At 31.6% G+C, this 27,473-nt stretch overlaps 1 protein-coding gene and 1 pseudogene across 2 annotated transcripts in view; both read right to left on the bottom strand.

The window, feature by feature from the left end:
* GALNTL6 (polypeptide N-acetylgalactosaminyltransferase like 6) overlaps positions 1-27,473 on the bottom strand; it is a 1,500,784-nt gene that overhangs the window by 1,089,412 nt on the left and 383,899 nt on the right. The gene's annotated exons all lie outside the window — the stretch shown is intronic.
* Positions 1-27,473, bottom strand: part of LOC127540596 (stress-70 protein, mitochondrial-like) — a 90,668-nt pseudogene that overhangs the window by 61,519 nt on the left and 1,676 nt on the right.

The following is a 27,473-nucleotide window of genomic DNA, read 5'->3' as shown; positions in this document are numbered from 1 at the left end:
GTCCATTTATGGTTGTACATTTAATTCTATAACATAGGATCATAGATTTGGAGCTAACAGTTATATTGGAAGTCATCAAGTCCCAATCTTACAGATTATTTCCTCTATTTACATTTAATCCCAGCTCCCACATTTTATAGAGAAGGAACCTGAAGCACAGTAAAGTTAAATAGTTTGATAAGAGTCACATGGATGGTAAGTGCCATGAGACAAAACTTGAACACAGGCTTTCCTGACTCAAGGTCCAGTGTCCTATTTATTATTTCCCAACAGTAGTCATATAATTAAGATATATACTCTAAATGAAATTTTGAATTTATGTTCTATTACAGGTTTACTTTTCCTTAAGGCTTGCATGTTCTTAATTAAACATTTGTAGTTGTACAATTTCAATTTTTAAAATATCATTTCTTTAGATGTATTATAAACATTCTGGGCTAACCAAAGCAACAAAAGTTACAATTATTAGATAGCTGAATCTCATGAATATTTCAGAAATCTTCTATATTTTAATTGGTCCTCACATACAATAATTGTAGCCTGTACATGTACTTTTACCCCTCCTATGACATTTATGATCTACCTTTACACAAAACTGAGTTATAAGCTTTTAACAAAGTTGTAAAAGGAAATGCTTTTTCTTGGTAGTATTTTATTTTTCCAAATATATATAAAGATAGTTTTCAACATTCATTTTTATTCATCTTATATACATAAGATTTTATGTTCCAATTTTTTTTTTCCTCCCTTCCTTATCTCCTTCCTCCTCTAAGACAACAAGTAATGTGATATAAGTTATATATGTACAATAATTTTAAACATATTTCCATATTTTTCAAGTGCAAGAAAAATCAGAATAAAAGGGAAAAAAACATGAGAGAAAAAACAAACAAATAAGATGAAAATATTGTGCTTCAATATACATTTAGTCTCTATAATTCTCTCATTGGATGTAGATGGCATTTTCCATCCCAAGTCTATTGGAATTGTCTTGTATCACTGCTTTGCTGAAAAGAGTTAAGTCTATCATAGTTGATCATTATATAATCTTGTTGATACCGTATACTATGTTTTTCTGGTTCTCACTTCACTCAGCATCAGTTCATGTAAGTCTTTTCTAGGCTTTTCTGAAATCAGCCTCCTATTTACGGTGATAGAACAATAATATAAAAGGAACTTAAAGTGCTTTTGAAGTATGAACCATCACCTTTTTGTTAGAGATGTGAGGAACTACTGATTTGGAAGTTTGGATACATTGGAAGAAACAGTTTCTATCTATCGATTTTCCTTAACTGTTTTACTCTACAACAAAGGGAAAATTGATTAAGGAGTGGGTACTTGCATAGTCCAAAAACTACAATAATAATAATAATAATAATACATTTACGTGATATTATATGCCTGGCACTGCTCTGAGTAATTTATGACTATTATTTCATTTGATCCTCAAAACAATTCCACTATAATTAACCCAATTTTCACAGATGAGGAAACTGAGGCAAAGAAACTTTAAGTGATTTCCCAGAGTTACACAAATAGTATATGATCCTGGGTTCATCCTGATTCCAGGCCCGTTGTTATATTCCCTATGCCTCTTTGCTTCATCAAGTGAGCAATGACAGAAGATATGCAGATGAAACATCAAAAATATTACATATAAGTGCTTGATACATTAATAATATTTAAATAAAATTTGAACCAATAACTTGTTTAATGCTCTGGTGAAATGAGAAAAATTGGTGAATCATCAGAGAAAGAACTCACTTCCAGTAAAAAGTAAATTGTCAAGTCAACTATGTTGTTAGATCCTTCATGAGATGATGTGATAGGTATTTTACAAGGTAACCAGGGAAGAGAGAACATGAAGATCAGAATAGCTCCCATTTTTAACCTTTCTAAAGGGCTTCATATCTTTTAACACCTTAATAAACTACAATGGATAGAAATTACTTTTACATGATGACTCTTCTATTATTAGCATGGATACCATTACCCACTTAGAACAGTATTTACTGATTAATATGAGAAACACAATAGAGAAGAGAGATTCCAAATTACTTCTGAGGTTTCAAAATTGAAGTATTCTATATCATACTTCAATAGCCTCCACCAGAGAAAATTTCTGCCATATTTTTGGTCTTTATTATAACCTTGGGAACATATCATATCTCCCTTTATATTTCTCATTTATATACCCCCACAGTGATAAGGCATCAACAGCAATATATTTATAGATCAATTGTCATGAATATGAGAGGAAAAAATCTTACTACAAGTATAGGATTGATTATAAGTCTTTTTTGTTTAAATGAATCACACATACAAAAGCAAAAGCCAAAATATATGTACAGAAGGATAGGATATGTGACAAAGCTAAGGAGTATTTACTCAATACTTTTTTATGTTCCTCCAAATTGGAAACCTTGTTGACTTGAACTCTTTATCTCTTCCTTTATGAAGAAATATAAAGCTAGAAGTTACTTTTGACTGATATAAGACTTTTTAAATCTTTTTCCTCCAGCAGGTCAATAACTTTCAATGGAAAAAAGAAAATATTCAACACCTCTGCCACCTGAAATTTATTTCTGTATTATAATACTGGTGTGTTGAAATACTTTCTAACCTAATTTTATTATTCCCTACATTAAAATTTGGCATTAAATTCATCCTATGGAGTATGTTTTGGAAAATAGGGGTTAGAAGGCTGAGTCCCGATTTAAAATTTGACATAATGTGTAGACCTATAGATTTTTCTGATATTATTTTGCAAGAATCATTTAATACTAAAGTAGCAAGTTTTGGACGCCCTAGAAAAGCATTTTCTATCCATCTGTTCCCTAGGGGATGAGATTTCCATGAGCTCATTTTGATTGAATGTTGCCTGCAGGTAAAACTTGACCTTGTTCATCATTTCTATTCCTGCAACCTGTAGCAGCTGAAAGGTGAGGTAATCCCAAGTCCCTAAATGATTTAAAGAAAGAAAAGAAAATGAATTATTTTCAACTTTATCTTTATGGCTGCCAACAACTGAAGAGAACACATTTTAAATAGGAAAACTTTAAGTGTTTATTGAGTGGATCATGGTTGACAGATGCAACTAAAGTGTTTAATGTTTATACTATATTTAGATATGATTTAGACATTGCATAGAGAAGTTATTAGTACAAATTATTATTTAAGTATCATCAATGTATTAAAGAATTATAATTGTTTAAGTATTTTTGATATTTCATCTACTTATCTCTTAGTATTGCTTCCTTGATGCAGGCATAGAGAATATAATACTGGAATAAACCCAAGCTCAAAGCCAGTCTCAGACACTATTTGTGTGACCCTGGGCAAGCCTCAATTTCCTTATTTGTAAAATGGATTTAATTATAGTGCTTATCTCCTAGAATTGTTTTGAGGATCAAATGAGATAATAGTTGTAAATAGTATATTATAGACATTAAATGTCCATACATATCATATAGACATATGATAAATAGATAATATCTAGATACTAGATAAATTTAGGGAAAGCAAAAGGAAAAACCTTATGTCTACCCCAAAGTACAATCTAATTTAACTGATTAAACAAAATAGGGATTAAAAAATGAGAAAAATAATAAAGCAATATAAGTATCTGTACCAACTATGACTAGTGCATATGAAACAATCTGTATTATCATAAGATAATAATAGTTAGTAATATATTTAGCATAAATGTAAGATTTGCAAGAGGCAGATAAGTGGAGTGCTAGGACTGAAATCAAGAAGACTCATCTGGCCTCAGAAATTTACTAGTTGTGTGACCCTGGGCAAGTCATTTAGCCTAGTTTGTCTCAGTTTCCAAATCTGTAAAGTGAGTTAGAGAAGAAAATGACAAACCATTAAATATCTTTTCCAAGAAAATTCCAAATGGGATCACAAGAAGTTGCACAAGGCTGAAAAACAACTAAACAATAACAAAGTTTTACAAAAGTGCTTTATGTATGTTAGCTCATTTTGATCTGAACAGTAGTAGCCTTCTGAGATAGGTGCTCTCATTATCTACAGTTTACAAGAGGAGGAAACTTAGGCAGAGGTGAGTTAAGTTACTTGTCCAGGGTCAAACTACTAAAATTTAAATGAAGTTTAAACCTCAGATTTTTTTGATTCTGTGTCCAACTCTTTAACTACTAAGCTATTTTACAGCCATATACTTAAAAGTAAAAGAGATCTCAGAAGCTTTTTGCCTTCAAGTTATAGATGAATAGAATAAACTAAAACCCCAAAAGACTGTTTTTCTTAGTTGACAAAGGCAGTGAGGTGGTAGGTAGGATTTGAATCCATATGTGATTCCAGTCAGACCTTTTTTCTACATATTAAGCTATTTCAGAGAATATAGATTCCTGTTAGCTAATTTATTTATTAATGTCTGTTTTGGTGTGAGTCAATTGACTGGCCTCTAATTAGTGTAAAATTCTCTGAATCTATCAATATGGATTGGCAATTGCTCTTTCATTTAGGGTATTTGAAAGTTGATTTCAGCATAATAATGAGGAAAGATAAGATGACAAAGCAAACAGAGAATGTGGTTGGAATTAATCTTTAAGACAAATGGGAAGGAAAACTAGAAAAGTTTAAAGTTGAACTTGATTCTTGAAGAATCCAATGGCTACATACATTTTTTGAATGCTTTTAAATTAAAAAAAAAAAAACTTCTGAAGAAAATCAAATTAGAAAAAAATGCAATTTTTCAACATTTTTAAGACAAGTTATTTGTGATTCTTCAGAGTAGTTTGTGATAAGACTTATTGTATGCTTATTAAATGTAGTTTACCTAGAAACACAGTATCTTAATAATGTTAGTATCTTTATTAAAATTTTGCAATAATTCATATTATATAACAATATCTACAAACAATTACAAGTTGTGTATTGCCCAGTTGCCAGCGTTTCCTTTAATCACTATTTTGTATAAAATGCAGCTGGCTTACTAGTTGGTAGCCTGAAGAAAAATAAACCAGTCTTGTGTGAAACTCTTGTGTTTTTAATTTCATGCCATGAATTAAGATCAGCTTATTTCATAAGACACACTTGCTTCTTTGCATTCCATAAGTCACAATTCTAATCAATATTGTGAAAATTGAGAAAGCATGTCCTCCTCAAACTGTGAGAAAGTATTTAATAATAGAACTAGTCAACACTATATAATATCTAATTAGAGCATGACCTAGGAAATTGTTTCCTTTTATTTAGATTTTCTTCTTTATCCTTCTTTGTATATTGCATGTATGCCTTTTCAAGTATACATTAATTTTTTTAAATCTTTATTTCTCAAATTTTTTCTTTCTTTTTTTAGTCCTTTGACCACTCTCCCATCCTACTCATTCACTTCCTTCCACTAGATACCACCTTTTTTTTTCAGATGGTTAGGTTAAAATGTTTCTCAGATTTTTACAAAAGAGTGTGGTTCCACTGTTCTTAGCATGCTTATTCTCCAAAAGAAGCAATCAAATATATTTCATTTAAATGTCTTACTATCTGGAATTGAAATAGCAGTTCAGATTTAAGAGTTAGAAAGAATTGCCATTCATAATGGAAAATGGATGTGATTCCTTTCCCCTCAACTTAATTGACATAATCACAGTCCAAAATATAATCATGGGATCTTAATAAGGTAATGAAATGATGGTAGAGCTGCATTTATGCTTCTACCTCTTTATTAGGTGAAATTACTTTTCTGATTAAGCAGGAAGTAACCACTTGACGGAGCAAATAAATCAACCACACTACTGAAGGTTTAAAAAAGTTAAGTTCTAAATGCATTTCATTCTTTTAAGTTTAAAATAGATAATAGAGTAGAAGTTATATAGGTAATTTTTTCAGGCATTAGAGAGAAGCAGGTTCTCCAAACAAAGAGTTCAAAACATTTAGGAAGATTTTGCATCCAAAGAAAGTTGCTTGAAGATTCTACAAAAAGAAAAATAATTTTCAGGATTTGCTATAATGGGCATTATGAATTGTCTTTGCCAAGTACATGTACCTTTATACAATTTTATTCTAAGTATGAGTGCACTGTTCTCATGGATGTTCATTAGAATTTTTGGAGAGCTTGTTTTGGTGTGCAGAGAAAATATTTTGTAGCAATTGTTCATATTTTATCTCTTAGGAAATTAGCTTCCTAAGAGCTAATTATATCTGTTGACTGATTTTTGATGAGAAGTGCAATGGTTGGGGCTAATAAGTTATAATATTAGAAGGATATTTTCACAGGTCACTACTTTTACCTTGAGGTACAACCTATACTCCGGGAACCCATTATCTGAGTGAAAGTAACCTGGGGATGGGGCTATGATTTTTCTTTTAAAACTAGATTCTATGTTTCTATTATTCAAGTTCTGTATCAAATATGAAATTTGATTGGTTAAAAATAGACAAAAAAGAAAGCTTTTCTGTTATTGTATTAGTTGTATGAATCAAACAATGATAGGGTAGAAGAATGTTGTTATCTAATAAATTCCCTATTTTTATAGATGAAACAATGGCCCAGAATTGAAATAAATTCTTCAAGGTCACATAATAAGTTATTGGCAGAACTAGGAAACACAAGTTCTACTGACTCAAAGTCTAGTATATATATACATGCCCAAAAGACCTGGTAATTTGTTTATCCCATGAGGAAAATTAAAACACTTTTTCAACTATAAAAAAAAATTGCTATTGTTACTATTATTGTTGTTTCTATTGTTCTTTTTATTGTTAATAATAATAATGTATGGTAATTGAAAGATATTTTTGAGGACAGAGTATTTGCTTTGAATTACTGAGGCCCTTAAATTTTATTGTTCATATAATTAGTGTCATTGCTTTCAAAGTTCTTTCTACTATAGCATATTGCTTCAATCATTATAACATAAAGCTTATTTTGTACTTTACAAAGCTTAAAAAATTAGATAAATATGAACTAATGTTACTAATGATATATTATTTATAGGCTGACAAATCACATATAGTTATTTGAATTCAAATGCAGTCTCAGACTCTTACTACTTGGGGATAATGATAGCATCCACCTCACAGGGTTCTTAAGAAAATGAAATAAAATTATATTTGTAAAAGATTTTATACAGTTTCTGGCACATAAAAGTACTATATAAATGCTTAGTAATAAAAGTGATTATATTATTATTTATTCCCAGCATATTTCAACATATATATCAAATATAGTAGATTTTTAAAAGTTAACTTATAAACAATGCTTAGCGAACTCCTCCTCTCATTAAACCATGAAGAATGTTAAATGAAAAACTTTTAGAGTAATGTTCTAATGTCTAGGAAGAGATTTTCCTTTTCAAAACAATTTTGGCAAAAAAAAAAGGCTGGACATTCATAAATCAGCTAAGAAAAAAGAAACCTTCTAATTATTATTTCATCCATAGATATATACATAAAATAATGGACCTATGGCACTCCACTGCTCTCTTATCCAAATCTCCATTCAAATAAGTTTTCAGAGGGAAAAGTGGAAAAAAAAGATGACAATTTCAATATAAAGTACTACCTACAAAGGCACCATCTTTAGAAAGTTTAGGATATAACTTTTATAAGATTGTTATGAATATATAAATGCAACAGAACTGATGGGAGCACTTTTCAGATTTTTTTTTCTCAGAGATTATTTCCAATTCACTTTGATAAATATTTAAAAAGCAGCATACTAAATGCTGACAATACAAAGAGGTCCCTGCCCACAAGGAGCTTATAATATAATGAGGGATGAAATATGCATATATATGCATGAGATAAAAGTGAGACAGAGACAGAGACACTGAGAGACAGAGAAATAGAGAGAAAGCTATAAATAGGATGACTATAAAATAATTAAAATATGGAAGGTACTAAAATTAAGAAGGGATAAGGGAAAGCTTTCCACAAAAATTGTGAATACAAAGAAAATTCTTATGGGAGTCATACCAATTCATGTTTATATTCTTTTCTGTTAAACAAAACAAAGTAGTTCCCTCAGAGTGATTATAAAAATAGTTTAAATATTCTTATTATTTTTTTCATGTCATGAGATTTTTTTTGTAATTTAATCCATGCATAGCAGATGTTTTATTTGAGTAAAGTATGTCAGGTTGAAAAGCAATGTAATTCTTATGCTTTTTTGCTTTTGTTTTATATTTTATGCTTATGTTTTATGAATTCTTATGCTTTCCTGAAGCTAAACGAAAGTGGGATAATCTCTCTATACTTCATCATTGTTGTGATCATAATGACTTGCTATAATCTATAAATTTCATATTGCATCAAGGATATCTTTGCTAAAAATCTGCAAAATGTCCTCATAATGATGTAATAGAAAGTTAACATATTTTTGTGAATTGTTGTATCCCAGGATTCTGGAGAAGCCTATGAACTACTTCTCAGAATAATATTTAAATACATTAAAACACACAGGATTACACAGAAACATTAATCATATTGAAATACTTTTATCAACATTAAAATGAAGAAACAAGTTCATGAAACTCGAGTTAAGGCTCCCTGCTCTGATTATAAATGGCAGAGAATGTGCCAAACTACATTGTTCAAGAAAATTTCCTCATGTATAATTCCCTGCTCAAATAAATACATGAATAAATAATGAAGGTTTCATATGTCTCTATGTGTGTTTCTCTGTGTATATGTATATATATTTTTTAAAAAAATCTCTCTTTCAACATTCAGACATTCAATTAAATGTATTATTTCCTGGCAATAACTTATTTTTCAAAAGAAACCACAAGTGAATCTAGATAACCAAAAATAACATTTCAGCATTTATGGAGTAGAGGATTGGAAATGGGAGGGTAAGATATGAATAACAAAATTAAGATATAAATCATAATGTGATCAGACAGAGAGACACTCAGAGTAAAATACGCCAATGTATTTCCTTCATACTTATAATAATAAATAATTTCTTTCACAAAATGAAATACACATAATTGTTAGCAACATCTGCAAGCTTTTAAAAACACTGTCCTATGAACAATAAAACATTTAGAGCAAACAACCCATTATTTTGTTGTCACAATTTAATTACACAACTTTTCCATTTAGACTTATTTTGTTTTCAAGAAAGTAAAAAGGCTTTTAATTCATATTTTCATTTTTTCTCTCAATCAAAATGTAATCATTTTGCTGTTAATAATGTTTTCTGATTAAGTTTATCCTAAAAATATGACAAATGCTACAATGATATAGCCTAATTTGCATCTCTGTTGCCAGCTTACAGATTGAAACAACAGCTTGTTATCCTTCCTTCTCTGTTGACTTTGAAAACATTTCACTGTTCAACTACCTTTGGTTATTTTTATCCTGCACCATAGGAAGGAAGCATTTGACAACAGGGACACTCAGTGAATTGAATTATTTCTTAGAAAATTACACATTTGGGACTGGTATCTATTGCAATTTCCATAGATGCAACCCTCATGAAGAAACGATAAGCCTGCTTGGGTTTATCTTCTCCCTGAAGATCAACTGCCAGAATGGATATAATTCTGGCTTAAATTCATAGAATAAAATAACAGTAATAAACAGAATGGAATTGACTCTCTGTGGATCTTAATGTGATATAGGCATTGAAGTGCAATGGCTATAGATGCCCACAGTTGAACAATTATGCTAGATTGGTAATATCCTCCAGGATCATATACTTTGCACTGCTAATACAAGAGGGAAAATGGCACATGTCTTAATACACATTAGCAGATGGTCCCAGAGGCAGCATTGTTTTTAAGAGTATCAAACAAGAAGCCCTATGTTATCCATTCCCATACTTATTTCATCACATATTCTAACACTGAAACTATTTTAGCCAAAGACATATACATATGCACATATATATGCACACATATATCCATGCAAAAGTAAAAACAAAAATATTCTCTTTTACCTGATAAAGTATTAAAATTAAATTTAAAAATTAAAATTTTAATTAAAATTTAAAGTCTCAAAAATTTTGTATTTTAATAAAAATATTTAATATAACATACCATACAATTAGTCATTTTGCCTTTACTTGAAGTCTTACTATAAAAGAAAACTTCCTAGCTTCTGGAGTAGTCCATTCTCATTTTTGAACTGTTCCAATATTTAGAATTTTTAAATAGTCCCAATTCTGCAACTTTTGCTTATTGAACTTAATTCTACTTCTAAGCCAAGCAAAAGAAGGATATTACCTCTTATATTAGAAAGACTTTCAACTACATAAAAGGAACCAGCATCTTTTCTCTGAGGCTTCTCTTCTTCATATTATACATCCATATTTCCTTTATTCCTTTCTATTCCTCTCCATTCCCAATTGCTCTCCTCAAGGTACCATCTAACATGTCAAAAACCATTCTACAATGAGAATGCAGAAACTAAACATAACAATTCAGATGAGGTCTGCTGAGGATGGTCATTATCTTCTATACTATGGGCATTTGGTTAGCTTCAAAAATGGAAATACCTGTATTCCAATCCTAGCACCAACACAAAATGCCAACCTGGATAATCTCAGAGCTCTAAGATGATATGTCTCAGAGAAGGTGTCATCTGCATTAGCAGATGAAATCTCTTCATACATTGGTTCCCTGTGCTAATGAATTCATAGATCTAGTTCTTGTCCAAAGTAGTTTGTTTTGTGTTTTTTCCTGCCATGTAACACTGATAACTCTTATTCAGAATGGGATTCCGAACTGGCAAATGGCTGATATGATATGATGGATGATAAATCAGTCTCTATTCTTAGTCATCATAGAGTACCATCTGCAGATGCAGATCTGATCTTCCCTTGGGTGTTTGGATATGGCAAATGTACAGGAGAGAATACAGATAACTGGCCATCCAGATAATATTTAGTATCAATAACTCCTTCACTTGAGTATCTCATAATAGATATTCCCTGTTTAAAGTCCCACTCTATACTTACATTTATGCCATGACTTCTTCTCCTCCACTACAGCAAATGAAAAGATAAAGAGAAATCAATGGATTGAGCTTCTTTGGGTTCATTAATGATAAAGAAAATTGAGATTCTGTTCCCTAACTAGGATGCTTTGCTTTTTCCTAAGACAAATTATTCTATCCTTAAAGATTATATACATAAGCTCCAGAAATTATATTTGCACAAACTCAAAGTAAAGAAAATGAAGACGCATAGCCAACATTGCACAACCAATCACCATTATAGGAAGCAATCTTCAAAACCTGTTTTCTAGTGATTGTGGGTCAGTAGAATTATCTTCAAAATTAAACGAAATACCTTAATATTATAAATGTCCAATGAGTTAGAAATGAGAGTTAAATTACATTTATTTAGAATATTTTGTTCTATTATCTTATTATCTATAGTATCCCCTATGAAGTGAAGTACTCTTAAGAGACATGAATTTGAATTTAATTTTCTATTTTTATATATGAATTATGGCTCCAATTCAGTTATGAAGGTTAGGCATACATGAACTCAGTTCTATACTCTTGGGTTTTATTTAATGATATCTTTTAGAATTAATTCTATGGATATAGTTCCATATTTAAAAGATTAAAAAAAAAAGAAGGAAGAGAAATCACATGACTTTCCCCCCAATTTTCTCAGATATAATAGGTTTATGGTTACATTTAGAAAGACATGTAATTCAGAGATAGTCTTTTGAAAATGACTTCATCAACTTAGACTTTTCTGAAGAACAGAGAGGCAGTGTTCCATGGTAGATAGAAAACAAAGCTTGAAGTCAGGAATAAGAATTTGAGGGGAGGAGCCAAGATGGCAGAGAAGGCACACACAACTTTCTAAACACTTCTCATATCCTCACGACCAATTATTAAATTCAGCCTCAAAAATAGTGCTTGACTGGTAAAATTCATGAAGATTAGAAGTACAACGACTTACCAGCTGAAGATAATCTGGAAGATCACCAAGAAAGGTTTGTCCTGAGTGTCAGGAACAGACCAGCATAGACAGGGAAAGAATTAGAGGCTAGCATATTGAGCAGACCTGGCAGGAGTGGCCTCTGTGATTAGAAAACTTACAGAGATAACTCTGCCATAGGCTGACTGCTCTGCTTTGCTTTTGCAGTAGACCAGCAGAGAAATTAAAGCCAAAGGTAGAGGATTCTCTAAAAAATGCCATAACCTAACAAGATCTGGCTATACCCACCCAAAACCGGAAGTGACTCAGTACAGACCGAAATCACTGCGTGAAGCAAGTGGGGCCCATAAATTTAATACTGGGAAAGGGAGTAAGGGGAGGCAAGAAAAAGAAAAGCATAATCTGGGGATAATAAAATGGCAGGAAATATAGAATTAGTAATTTAAATCATAAATGTGAATGGGATGAACTCTCTCATAAAGGAGAGGAAGATAGCAGACTGGATCAAAATTCAGAACCCTACAATATGTTTTACATATTTAAACACATTTAAAGCAAGGAGATACATACACAGTAAAAGTAAAAGGCTAGAGCAGAATGTATTATGCTTCTGGTGAAGTCAAAAAAGCAGAGGTAGCCATCCTGATCACAGATCAAGCAAAAGCAAAAATTGATCTAATGAAAAGAGATAAGGAAGGGCACTATATCTTACTAAAGGGTAACATAGACAATGACGCAATATCAGTACTAAACATATATGAACCAAGTGGTATATCATCTAACTTCCTAAAGGAAAAGTTAAAAGAATTGCAAGAAGAAATAGACAGCAAAACTATAATAATGGGAGATCTCAACTTTGTATTCTCAGAATTGGATAAATCAAAGCACAAAACAAATAAGAAAGAAATTAAAGTGGTAAATAGAATATTAGAAAAATTAGATATGATAGATCTTTGGAGAAAACCAAATGGTGACAGGAAAGAGTATACTTTCTTCTCAGCAGTTCATGGAACCGATACAAGAATTGACCATATATTAGGACATAAAGAACTCAAAATTAAATGCAGGAAGGCAGAAATAGTAAATGCTTTCTTTACAGATCACGATGCAATAAAAACTACATTCAACAAAATGTTAGGGGTAAACAGACCAAAAAAGTAATTGAAAACTAAATAATCTCATCTTAAAGAATGATTGGGTGAAACAGCAAATTATAGATACAGTTAATAATTTCACTCAAAATAATGACAATGATGAGACATCATACCAAAATTTGTGGGATGCAGCCAAAGTGGTAATAAGGGGAAATTTTATATTTTTAGAGGTTTACTTGAATAAAATAGAGAAAGAGAAGATCAATGAATTGGGCTTGCAACTTAAAAAGCTAGAAAAAGATCAAATTAAAACTCCTCAATCAAATACTAAACTTGAAATTCTAAAATTAAAAGAAGAAATTAATAATATTGAAAGTAAAAAAAAACTATTGAATTAATAAAACTAAGAGTTGATTTTATGGAAAAAAAAAACAATAAAAAAGATAAACCTTTGGTAAATCTGATTAGAAAAAGGAAAGAGGAAAATCAAATTGTTAGTCTTAAAAATGAAAAGGGAGAACTTTCCACCAAATAAGGACGAAATTAGAGCTATTGCTCTAATATAAGGAGTTACTTTGCCCAACTTTATGCCAATAAATTTAATAACTTAAGTGAAATGGATGACTACCTCAAAAAATATAGGCTTCCCAGATTAACAGAGGAGGAAGTAAATTGCTTAAATAGTCCCATTTCAGAAAAAGAAATAGAACAATCTATTAATCAACTCCCTAAGAAAAATCCCCAGGACCAGATGGATTTACATGTGAATTCTACCAAACATTTAAAGAACAATTAGCCTCAATGCTATGTAAACTATTTGAAAAAATTAAGGAATAAAGGAGTCCTATAAAATTCCTTTTATGACACAGCCACAGATACAGACCTGATACCTAAACCAGGTAGGTTGAAAACAGAGAAAGAAAATTATAGACCAATTTCCCTAATGAATATTGATGCTAAAATCTTAAATCAGATATTAGCAAAAAGACTACAGAAAATCATCCCTAGGATAATACACTATGATCAAGTAGGATTTATACCAGGAATGCAGGTCTGATTCAATATTAGGAAAACTATTAGTATAATTGACCATATTAATAAACAATTAATAAAAACCATATGATCATCTCAATAGATGCAGAAAAAGCATTTGATAAAATCCAATTCCTATTCCTATTCAAAACACTTGAGAGTATAGGAATAAATGGATTTTTCCTTAACATAATCAGTACGATCTATTTAAAATCATCAGTAAGCATTATATATAATGGGAATAAACTGGAACCATTCCCAATAAGATCAGGAGTGAAACAAGGATGCCCAGTATCACCATTACTATTCAATATTGTATTAGAAATGCTAGCTTTGGCAATAAGAGTTGAGAAAGAGATTAAAGGAATTAGAGTAGGTAATGAGGAAACCAAATTATCACTCTTTGCTGATGATATGATAGTCTATTTAGAGAACCCCAGAGATGCTACTAAAAAGCTATTAGAAATAATCCACACCTTTAGCAAAGTTGCAGGATACAAAATAAACCCACACAAATCATCAGCATTCTTATATATCACTAACAAAATCCAACAGCTAGAGTTAAAAGAAAAATTCCATTTAAAGTAACTACTGATAGTATAAAATATTTAGGAATCTATCTGCCAAGGGAAAAATAAGAAACTATATGAGCAGAACTACAAAACACTTTCTACACAAATAAAGTCAGATCTAACCAATTGGAAAAATATTAAATGCTCATGGATAAGGTGAGCAAATATCATAAAGATGGCAATACTCCCTAAATTAATCTATTTATTTGATGTTATACCAATCAGATTGCCAAAAAAAAAAAAAAAAAACTTTTAATGACCTAGAAAAAATAGCAACAAAGTTCATAGGGTCAAGAATTTCAAGAAAATTAATGAAAAAAAAAAATCAAATGAAGGTGCCCTAGCTGCACCAGATCTAAAACTATATTATAAAGCAGAGATTACCAAAATCATTTGGTGTTGGCTAAAAAATAGATTAGTTGATCAGTGGAATAGGTTAGGTTCAAAGGACAAAACAGTCAATAACTTTAATAATCTACTGTTTGACAAACCCAAAGACCCCATCTTTTGGGATAAAAACTCACTGTTTGACAAAAACTGCTGAGAAAATTGGAAATTAGTATGGCAGAAACTAGGCATTTACCCACACTTAACACTGTAGACCAAGATAAGGTCAAAATAAAGAATGAGATTATAAATAAATTAGAAGAACATAGGATAGTTTACCCCTCAGACTGTAAAAGAGGAAGGAATTTATGACCAAAGAAGAACTAGAAATCATCAATGATCACAAAATAGAAAATTTTGATTATATCAAATTGAAAAGTTTTTGTACAAACATAAGTAATGCAGACAAGATTAGAAGGGAAGCAATAAACTGGGAAAACGTTTTACAGTCAAAGGTTCTGATAAAGGTCTCATTTCCAAAATATATAGAGAATTGACTCTAATTTATAAGAAATCAAGCCATTCTCCAATTGATAAATGGTCAAAGATATGAATAGACAATTCTCAGATGAAGAAATTAAAACTATTTCTAGCCATATGAAAAGATGCTCCAAATAATTATTCATCAGAGAAATGCAAATTAAGAACACTCTTAGATACCACTACACACCTATCAGACTGGCTAGAATGACAGGGAAAGATAATATGGAATATTAGAGGGGATGTGGGAAAACTGGGACACTGATACATTGTTGGTGAAATTGTGAATACATCCAGCCATTCTGAAGAGCAATTTGGAACATGCTTAAAAAGTTATCAAACTGTGTTATGTCCTTTGATCCATCAGTATTCCTGCTGTGCTTATATCCCAAAGAGATTTTAAACAAGGGAAAGGAAGCTGTATGTGCAAGAATGTTTGTGGCAGCCCTCTTTGTAGTGGTTAGATACTGGAAACTGTGGATGGCCATCCATTGGAGAATGGCTGAATAAATTGTTGTATAGTAATATTATGGAATATTATTGTTCTATAAGAAATGACCAGCAGGATTATTTCAGAAAGGCCTGGAGAGACTTATATGAACTGATGTTGAGTGAAATGAGCAGGACCAGGAGATCATTATCTACTTCAACAACAATACTATATGATGATCAATTCTGATGGATATGGCCATATTCAACAATGAGATGAACCAAATCAGTTCCAATAGAGCAGTAATGAATTGAACCAGCTACACCCAGCAAAAGAACTCTGGGAGATGACTATGAACCACTACATACAATTCCAAATACCTCTATTTTTGTCTGTCTGCATTTTTGACTTCCTTTACAGGCTATTGTACACTATTTCAAAGTCCAAATCTTTTTGTACAGCAAAATAACTGTTTGGACATGTATACATATATTATATTTAACTTATACTCTAAGATATTTAATATGTATTTGTCAACCTGCCATCTGGGTAAAGGGGTGGGGGAAAGGAGAGGAAAAGTTGCAACAAAAGGTTTTGCAATGTCATTGCTAAAAAATTATCCCTGCATATATCTTGTAAATAAAAAAGCTATAAAAAAAAAAGAATAAGAATTTGAATTTTGCCTCAGTCACTAACTATGCAGAAACAAGTTTCTTATCCTCTCTGTGTCTTAGTAGTCTTATTTGGAAAACAAGAGAATTGTTTATAATGGTCTCTAAAGTTCCTTCCACCTCTACATTTAGGACACTGTGAATGTTGTTGTAAATGTTATATCTTTTTTTTTTTGGAGAGAATAAAGCATACATCTTCCTTACAATTTAGCTTAATTCTTTTTTAATTCAATAATTTTTAAAATCTCTAATGCTTGACACCTGGTTGTCTTTTTTTAAAATGATACCTATTCAAGTTAAGATGAAATTGCCTGAAAATCTCAAAATCAAATTAGTCAATAGTTTTCATTAAAATGCATTACATCATTTGCATATCAAATAATGCTTATCTCTGTAAGAGATAAAGTTTGGGTAAACTTAGAATTTGTCCCTCTTGAACTCCACAAATGAGGATAGATAGAAAGATAGATAGATAAAAGGGGGGGGGAGGGCAGAATAGCATACAAGCACAACAGAAAAGTATAGTGCAAAGCATTCCATGGGACAACTTATGGTGAAGCTTGTTACTGAAGATTTCTTTGAAGGAGTGTCATTTTTATTGACTTTAAAATGAAGGGTAAGAATTCAGCCAATAAGAGAGAGTGGTAGCACATTGAGTGATAAAAACAGAATGAGGCAAAGCATGTTGGCTGGAAAACTAGGACATGTTCAAGGGCCTAAGATGCATTTGGCTAGAGCCTAGAGTTGATGGAGCCAAATCCTCAGATAAAACTGGAAAGACAGAGTGTTACGTGATTGTTAGAGATTTTAAATGCAAGGAACTGTGTTTGTAGAGAATAAGAAGTCATTGAAAGCTACTTGGCCAAATCTATAAGAGATTATTTGGACAATGGTTTAGAGTTTATATTCAGACCAACTATGCTGGTTGACTGTTCAATCTATAATTTCATTAGTATAATGAATGCCCAGGGATGGGGACTCTCTACACCAAAACAAATCTGCATGTGTTTTTCAGTTTATAGTTTTAGAGATTTTTCTAGGGAAAGGAATAAAGTTGTTATCTGGGGGTAAAAATCCTAGCCTGGGGTCAATTAAACCAGACCTGAAATCACGACTTTCTGACCTCAAAGCAGGATTTCTATGTACTTTGCCATGTTGTCTCTGAGAAACAAAAGAAACCAAAACCAAAACTAATGGAACAATAACAAAATATGCTTCAAAAAATATAGTGAGGTCCCAGTTAATGTGAAATGCATTGTCCTGAAATGGTTGCTGATATTATTCAACTTTCAATTATTTGAAGTTATGATAATATAAAATTTGGTAATTGGTTCCAGCCCTACAGAAACATGCATTACAAATTCAAATAATGCTATGATTTTAAAGATGTTATTGTAGATATGAAATCTTCAATGAAATATCAAATCCTTAAAACAAAATATTACTTTTTTAACATTGAATTGCTATGAGATATAGAACTATAAATTAAACATTTTTTAATTCATTAGCCTAATCTTTATGCAAATTACTACAAATCATTTCATCTATTTTATAAAGAAATACAATAGCTTAATATTGTATCAATATGCTTGCCACATTGGTTTATTTTTCCTAATATTATTCTTATTAAGAACATGCATTAGTATGGAAATAATAGGAAAAATAATTTTTGGTAAAATTCTGATAGTAATACAATCTTATCTATCTATACATCTGGATAATTCACATGTTAGAAATTGCTATTCAAGGTGAATTCTAATAGTTCAGAGAATTATAAGAAATATTTCTCATTCACAATTTTAGTCATTTGGCTCTTATCTTGATAGATGAGGAAATTAGGGAATATGATGTAATATTACAATCATGGAAGGAAAATTATTTTAATATACCCTTTGGGGAACTGCCTTTATAAATTTCCACTGGATGTCCCATATTTTATGGTAGCAATCTGAGATCTCATAATCCTAATGATTATGAGCCAGTATTTCCAGCTTATCACAGTTCTTCAGCTAAAAATCTAAACAAATCTTAAGGGAAATATTTCCAATAAGCAGATTTTTAAGACTAAAATTTGTAAATGATAGCTACCAGTTGTTCCACAAAGCAGATATTGCATGCGCACGTGTGCATGTGCACACAAACACACAAAGGAATCTTTAAAGTATAATCACATTAGAGAAGCACTATCTGTCCCAATCTCTGTCACCTTCTTATTTCTTTCACTCTTACTATCTTACTCTTAGTTTTTATTACCTCTCAAGAGGGATATTGTAATAACTTTCTGATAGAACTCTTTGCTCCCAATCTCTCTTTGCTCTATTCTAGAGACTGTGGAGAGATTGTCTTAATGCTTATGTCTGATAATATACTTCCTTTCCTTAAAAGTATCTATTATTTTCCATTGTCTACTAAAGGAAAAAAAAATCCTGACATGCCATTGGAGGTCTTTCGTAATTTCACCCTGTTTTCCCTTTCTAACTTTATCTCAGTAAGCCAGCCAGTCAATAAGTATTTATTATGTACTTAACATATAATTGCCATTATGATGAATGCTAATCTTACAAAGAAAGACAAGAATTAAGTTAAATTTTAAAAGTCCCCATTCTCAAGGAGTTCAGAGTCTAATCATGGAGACAATATTCCAATAGCTACATGCAAATAGACTATAAATGAGATAATCAACAGAGGGAAAGCACTAGATGTCTCTGAAAAAAGATCTCTTATATGTAATCACCAGAATATAAGCTTCAGAGAAGATTTCAGCTTTTATTTGTCTTTTAAATCACCAATTATAAAGTATTATGAATTAAACATAAATGCTTAACTTATCAACTTATTTTAGTAATATAGGTCTGTATCCTATATATATTACTCGAAAGACTAACTTATATCAAAGAACTTTTCAGACAGTCACAAATTTCAGTAAAAAGGAAGATGTAGGAAGATAAAATGGAAAAAGAAAAAGGGAAGAAGAAAAAAAGGAAGAAGAAGAAGAAAAGAACTCCTGTTATCAAGGAGCTCACAGTATAAAAAGGAATAAGACAAGTACATATATAGCAGTAAGCTAAATAAATACAGGATGCATAGGAAATAATTAACAGGAAATTAAATATAATTAAAGGGATTTAGAAAAGACTTCTTTTTAAAAAAGGGATTTTAGTTAGGACTTGAAGAGACAAGGAAGCCAGCAGGCAGAGATGAGGAAGGAGAATATCGTAGGCATGAGGAGTAGCCAAGCCTGAGATATGGAGTGTTTTGTCCTTAGAACAGTAAAGAGACCACTTTTAGTGGAACAAATAGTTCTCATCAGACCTGAACTTTAGGAAAATCACCTGTAATGGTTGAATGTGATGGCTTGAAGTGAGGAGAGACTTAAGGCATGAGGACCAAACAGTAGGCAATTTCAAGAATCTATATGTGAAATGAAGTGGCAAAAGAGGAAAAAAATATTAAAAATGTAAAATTGACAAGACTTAACAAAAAATTGACTTGAGGATGATATCTAGGGCTGATGGATGGTGTTATCCTCTTCAGTAAGCAAAGGGTGAGGTGTTCATTGAGTACTAGCACTTTTGCTGTGAGGCCCTTGTTGAGCCTTTTCCAGAACTGTTCATCTACCTTTGGTGTTCAACTTCACCCAACTCTCCCCTATGGTTCTAAGAAGCTCTGCCTTGTTCAGCTGTCACACACAGATAAAACATCTCAAAACTTGAACTAAATCAATTTGAGAATAACTGACAGGCCTCAAATTTATTGTTAGGAGAATGTCTACCCCAAGTATGTGAAAATTTCTTCAAACAGACTGGATGGATGAGAACAATTTGTTGCAATGGACATGAAGACAGACAGCTGAAGCAGGTTCTACGGAGTGCTTAGAGTTCTGTCATACTTTGAAACTGGAAAGGTCATCCACTGCATCCCAGGATATCATCAGTTGTTCTGACTTTAGTGTTGCCCCTAGACTTCAATAACTCTGGAAGAGAAAGTGACGTTAACAATTTTGTGCAGCTCTACTTCACTTAAATCCAATTCAAGGACAAATCAAGATATCACATAATGTCACTGGACCTCTTTGAAAAGGAATTATGAACAACAATAATGGTAAGCTGAAGGGAAAAGATAATGAGTTCTGTTTTATCCATGTGGGGCTTAAGATATTTACTGGACATTCAACTCCAAGTATCTTAAAGGCAGTAGGAGATGCAAGATTGAAAATCAGTAGGAAGTTTTGAGACTCATCAGCATAGAGACAATACAAAAGTCCATGCAAATTGAGGACATCATCAATTAAGTAGTATAAAGGAAGAAGGGAAGAGGCCCTCAGTTTTGCCATTCTGAAAAGGAAGGTTGAGCTGCATGACTTTTTATCTTCCTTTCATCTTTAGTTCTATTATCCTGACATAAAAAGACTTGTATGACATCAAAATAAAGCCAAAAAGAACAATATATATGACAGCAACAATATAAAGAAATACAATGTATAGATATAATAAAATTCTGTCCAAATATAACACCTAATGCTGAATTACATACATCTTATTCCTTGGGATAATCATTTTCTTTTGGGGAGGTAGTTATAAGAATTTTTATATATATCTTGAAAAAGATCTGAGATTTCAAAAAATTCTATTAATATTTTAAATTTTAAGATTTAGGAAGTGAGATTAGTTGACTGACAGTTTTTTTTTTTTCCTTTTCAGAGTAAAGTCCAAGATGTAAGACTCCACTGATAACCTCTCAAGATATTTTTGGCAGGAACATGAACTTACTCTGAAATAAGCTCTTTGAAACAAGTCAACAAACCAATCAAGTAGGCTCTAGAATTTTTTGTCCTGTTCCCTTTTTGAAACTTTTTAAACTTGTGAATATTTGAAATATATATATATATATATATATGTATATATACATGCAGAATTGGTAAATGGTACTTTCTGAACCACTATTTTGAAATTTAAAGTGAATTTATCTGGGGCTACTTTTGCTTCATTGCTGATCATTTAAAATTATAACTAAGCTGTTTTTTTTTTTTTCCCACTCCTCTAGCCTCTCTAAGGAGAAGATCAAATAGCCCCTAGTTTTTTAAAAATTATCTACTTGTTCAAGGAAGTAATTGCAAGCAGCTTAAAACAGAAAATAAAAATGATGATTACCAGATAGTACCTGATTATCAGTCAGTATTTGGTGTCAGAATACTTACACAAAAGAAGGATTGTAGATGAGTCCAGTCTTTTCTGCTCATTCTAAAAGTAGGTCTTAACGTAAGCTTGTTTTTTAAAGATTTTACAGGTAAATACCAGCCCCATTATGTGGTCACCAAGAGATTTCACATAGCATACAGCTACAGTCCAAGTCTATACAAACATCCTATTCATTTCTATTTAAATGGAGAATTCAAAGCAGCATTCACAGTGTTGACTAAAAAGAACAACTCACAATACTTAAAAAGAAATAAAGAAAAAGAAAAAAGGCCTTTCTGACCTCCAGAAACATATGTGCTTCTTGACATTTTTGGCAGCTTTTGAATCTTCTGGGGCATATATTTTGTCTCCACAAGCAAAGAAATCAGATTGCAAGGAACCTTTTCTCTTCCTCTATAAAGGTAACTACCTCACTATGTTTTCCCCTTTGATAAATAGAAGTGCCATGCTATGTCCAATGGAGATTATCCTGTTTTAAGGGCCTAGCTATCTGAACCTTTGAAAATCTAATCACATGTATATGGAGAAATTATTATGGCTGTTTTCAGGAACTAAAAGAGCTAAAAATGTTTCAGAAAAACTAGTATATTCAATCTTAACTTCTATCTACTAAATTAATATGCAACTATATAGCTCACCTGACTTAACAAATCTGACCTCAGATACTTACTAGCTGTGTGACACTGGCTAAATCATTTAACCTATTGGAGAAGGAAATCATAAACTACTCTAGTATCTTTTCAAACAAAAAGCTCTTAGTCATGAAGAATCAGATACAAATGACCAAGAACCATAATGGAAACTCATTGAGTTTCTTAATACCACTTTATAGGAGGACTGAGTTATTACCAAGACATCTTGGTAAAGTATAATGATATTAGTTCTGTAAATTAATTCATAAATAAATTTGAACTGTGTTGCCTGTGATTTTGCAGAGCTCTCCCTCACTTAAGTCAATTCATTTATAAGTTATTACATCACCTTCCTGATGCCAAGGTCCTCTTTGAGATTGAAGAACAACAATGAACTTTAAAGATTAGGATTTTTACTGCCCATTCAATAATAATAGTAATACTAATAATAACAATTATCTAGTATTTTAAAATTTTCAAAGTGCTTTACAAATATTTGATTTTTGTTTGATTCTAAAAACACATCCCCTAAGTGAAAAATGATATTTTTATCCTCATTTTACAGTTAGGGAAAGTAAACCAAATAGAAGATGCTCACTCAAGGTCATGCAACAATTTCCCAAAATTGTAGTGAAGACAGTATTTTGCAGACCTTTAATTTCCTGTATCAATTGGAGCTTTTCTGAAAGGAATGACTATTTCTTTTTTGTTAACAATAACTCTGATTCTACCAATTTGTTACTTAGTATAAGGAAAAATAATTAAAATAATGTGACTAGTGAATATAAAATATTATTACTAAAATTTTAATATGGAATGCTACTTGTAATTAATAAAATTAACAATTTATTAGATGCATACAATTAATAGCTAATTAACTATGGGGCTGCCTATCAGAAAGATCTGGATTCAGTATTCCTGATTCTGACACCTATTATCTGTGTGACCCTAGACAAGTCACATATGTATCAAGTATCCCATACTTACCTCTGACATAATTTATAGGAGAATTTTGATGTACTTGATAAAGAGATTTCCTTAAATGCCATAATGTTTCAGAACCTTAGTCTATTCCTACATGTCCCCAGATCTCACCCCCTTCCTGTTATCCAAAACTGTTTTGCACACAGCAGGGAGATGATAGATATCTGTTCAGTTAATTTGCATCACAAAGACTACCTATGGCATAGTCAAAGAATTTCAACATTAAAGCTAAGAATATGTGCACAATGCTAAAACTTATCAATGTAGAAGAAGAGTTAAGCTAAATAAAATTTTGTGATATCACCTCACCAAAAAGATCACAGAATTATACATTTAGAATTCAAAGGGAACTCAGAGATTACCTTTTCTAAGTCTTTCATTTGAGATTGGAAGAAATGAGGCTGAGAAATCATTATATGTATCCATGGTCAAAGAGTTCATGAAGAGCGAGGTTAGAATTTCAACTCACAACCTCTGACCCCAAATCCTGGGATCTTTCATATGAATCACTGCTTGTCAATTTCAGATCCACAAAGTTTACACTTATAGAAGTAGAAACTTTTAATTTGATCTATAAAGAAACTGAGTCCCCTTACTAATCCCACCTCCTAAAGTTAAATGATTTGCCTCAGGTCACACAAATGTAAATTACATGTCTAAATTCAAACTGGGTATTCTGACGCAAAATCTACCACTTTTCTTACCACCTGTCCCTTATATACAAACACACATCATATATCTGATTTTTTTTTGGACTTTATATGACTACAGGAAATTATTAAATATGACATATTTGAACAATTAATTTTGATCTGGAATCAAGGATTTTGTGGTGGTGGTGGTGATTGCAGGTGATTTGGGGAAGTGGGAGTAAATCACACATCTTTGTGGTAAAATGATGCTTGTTTAGATCTTACTGATATTCTCTAGTTTACTCTTATATTCCTAGCCCACTATTTGTGAAGAAACAAGATAAAAGACTCAATGATTTGTCTTTAAAAAGAAAGTATAAAGAGTTATAGTAGGTTAGAAGGAAAACATTGTTTTAACTTTGTTTTACTAAAAGTCAACTAGGAAATCCTCCTTAAAGAAGAACTAAATCTGTTTATGGGAGCCTATCTTCAATCTGATAACCATCAGAAAAAAATCTTAGAACTGAAAAACTGCAGATTTTAATGGGAAAAAAATGTGAAAAGTGTATTTCCAATTTATCTGGCATAGTGAAACTTATAACCAGAATAGTATATGTACAAAAATCTCCAAAATAATATAATTTAAAAAATAAGAACCTGCTTTTTCAAGGTAAAAAGAAAGCAAAAGTACAAAGTTACAGATTTATATGACTTGAAAGTTGCCCGAATAGTACCTTAATATCCATTTAGTGCAAGGGATGTAGGGAAGGGAATCCCCACTGTTAAGTCAGTCATTCCATAAGCACTTATTAAGTGCAAATAGTAAAACAGTCCAGTATCTTTGCTAAAAAACAAACAAACAAACAAACAAACAAACAAAAAAACAGCAAATGGGATCATGAAGAGTCAGATGCAATTGAAAAATGACTCAACTACCACAATAGCAACAATACCTTCAGAGCACAATGCTAAGGAGTTAGGACACAAAGAATAGAACTACACTACCTCTGGCTTTGGGGAGCTCACAAAATAATGCTGACCATTATCTGCTCAATAATCTCTGAGGGAACTAAGTATCTCTCAAAGTATCTATTTTTATTGTTAGGGACTGGTTTTTGTTTGTTTTTTGCTTTTTTTCCCCTGGAAATAACCCTAAATTTTCATCTTTTAAACTTTGACCCATTGCTCTTACTTTGGCCTTATGGGGGTTAAGCATTACAAATACACACAGTGGCTTCCATCAAAGAACTTACATTTTAATGGGAAAAAAATAATATATAAAGGGGATATGGAAGTCAAGTTCAAGGAAAGATAAGGGAAATATTACCTGAAATTGCATAAATAGAGTTTGTTTCCACTGGAGGTAGAACTAAGGATAATAAAGATGATGCCTGGAGTGGCAATAACATATTGTTATCATGTCAACAAAAAGTTGCCAGAGCACTGAACCTGAGAATCACCTACAATTACTTCTCTTTTTTTCTCTGCCTTTTACTGGTTGATAGTTTTTGTGACCAAGATATTGTTTTGGGGGGGACAATAAGCTCTTTCTCTTTTAGATTATCCAAATCTTTTTCAGGAAGAATCTCAAATCTAATTTAAGCCATAATTGTAATTATTTAAATTTTTATTTAATTATTAATTATAATTAAATATCATTTAATTATTAATTAATTATTAATGATGAGTAATAGTTAAATATTCAAATCTTTCCTTTCCTTTTTTATCTGTATAACACTTTTCCAATCACTAAAACTGAATTAAAATCTTTGCTGTCCTATTTTTTTATCTGTGTGACCTTGTCTGAGATAAACTTTATAGACCTCAGTTTCAATACATATATAGATGGATGGATGTATAGATCGATGCATGTATGCATGAATGAATGTATATATGTGAATTGTAATGGGCTGAGGCTTGAGTTGATGCACTGAGGTCCCAAGCATGTGAGGATAAATAGTAATTGGACCATACTCTATTAATATATATGCTTGGAGAAAGAATGGCCCCTGCCCATTCTTTGTGCAAGTCCTGATGTGTTGTATAGGAAATGATGTTTTTGGTGGGTGGAGGCAAGGGAGAGGGAAGGGAAGCAGAAGGAGAGACTGCTGGCTGGCGTCTTGACACAGCTGCTCGCATTGCCATTGCTATGGCCCTTTATCTCCAATCCCCCTCTGCTAGCTGGCTTCCTGTTGCAGCTGCCCATATTGCTATCGCAATCTTTTTTCACCTCTTCACTTCAATAAAGATTGAAGATTTTTCCCTTAACCTGAATTCCTGACTCCGGCTGATTTTAAATACGCAGTCATCACAGTGAATGAATGCTTGGATTAAGGAAATTTAAATTCCAAATTTTGTCATTCTATAAAAGAAAACTTATAGAGGGCCTTCTGTTCATTTCATAATAAAAATCTCTTCATTTTGTGTACAACATTTGTAGCAAACATACATTAATACCATTCCATAACTCATTATTTTCTACTTTAAAAAGATGTAGGACAGAAGGGAAGACAATAAATACAATTTTTACAATTAAACTCTCTAAAAAGAACCGGGAATATGCTCCAAGGTGAGATGTGGTGGTTTTTATGAATGAAAACATGGAATTCTGGGCCAACTTGGAAGATGCCCCTTCATATATTTTGATGGCATGACTAGCTTAACCTATCTGTGAAGAAAACAGTAAATTTACAGCAAGGCATTCATACTTTCTTGTCTGATTATACTCATGATGAAAGGTATGAATTAGATGTCTTTGTGAGGTTAGAAGTATAATCTAAGACTAGGAATTATTGTGCAAAAAAATAAAAGAGTTTTTTGCAATATTCTAAAATGAACTGAACTTTTGCTAGCAGGAACTAGCACAAAGCCAGGGAGCTTGCATAATATGTTTTATACACCTATTCCTTAGTCAAAATTCCTGGTATTTTTATCTTTATCTTGTTGTGATCATTTGTTGGTATCAGAGATTACTTCATATGTTGGACATCTATCATACTTTATATATCATCTTTGTCATTTCCATCATTGTACATAACACATATAAGTTTGTTTAGATATTTTATTAAACTAGAGCTAAAGCAGGGAGCAGGAAGAACACAAAGGGATGAAAATTTGGACCAAATGTTTTTAAAGATAGAATTTTAAAGTATTTAACAATACCTTACATAGCTAAAAATACCTATATGAAAATCTAAATAAATGATTTATCCCCCATGATATCAAAAAGCACAAAAATACATATTAAGCTTATAATTAAACACTTTATTAACTACCAGAGTATTGATCTATAACTTTCATTAAACTATATAATAGCTAAAAAATCAGTAAAGCAGAGAATAAACACTTGTATACTAGCAATTGTGTTGTAAAATAATTGATGAGTTCAATGTAGGATGATATATATGCTTGTAAAAGGACAAAGTCATAGGATGGAATAAAAGGAATGAATTGCACAAATAAAGGGGATATCCACATTATGTGATTCCAGAT

Source organism: Antechinus flavipes, chromosome 6, assembly GCF_016432865.1.
Source record: "Antechinus flavipes isolate AdamAnt ecotype Samford, QLD, Australia chromosome 6, AdamAnt_v2, whole genome shotgun sequence".
NCBI lineage: Eukaryota > Metazoa > Chordata > Mammalia > Dasyuromorphia > Dasyuridae > Antechinus > Antechinus flavipes.
The sequence above is the reverse complement of the archived record's forward strand: the minus strand, read 5'-3'. Positions and strand labels throughout refer to the sequence as shown.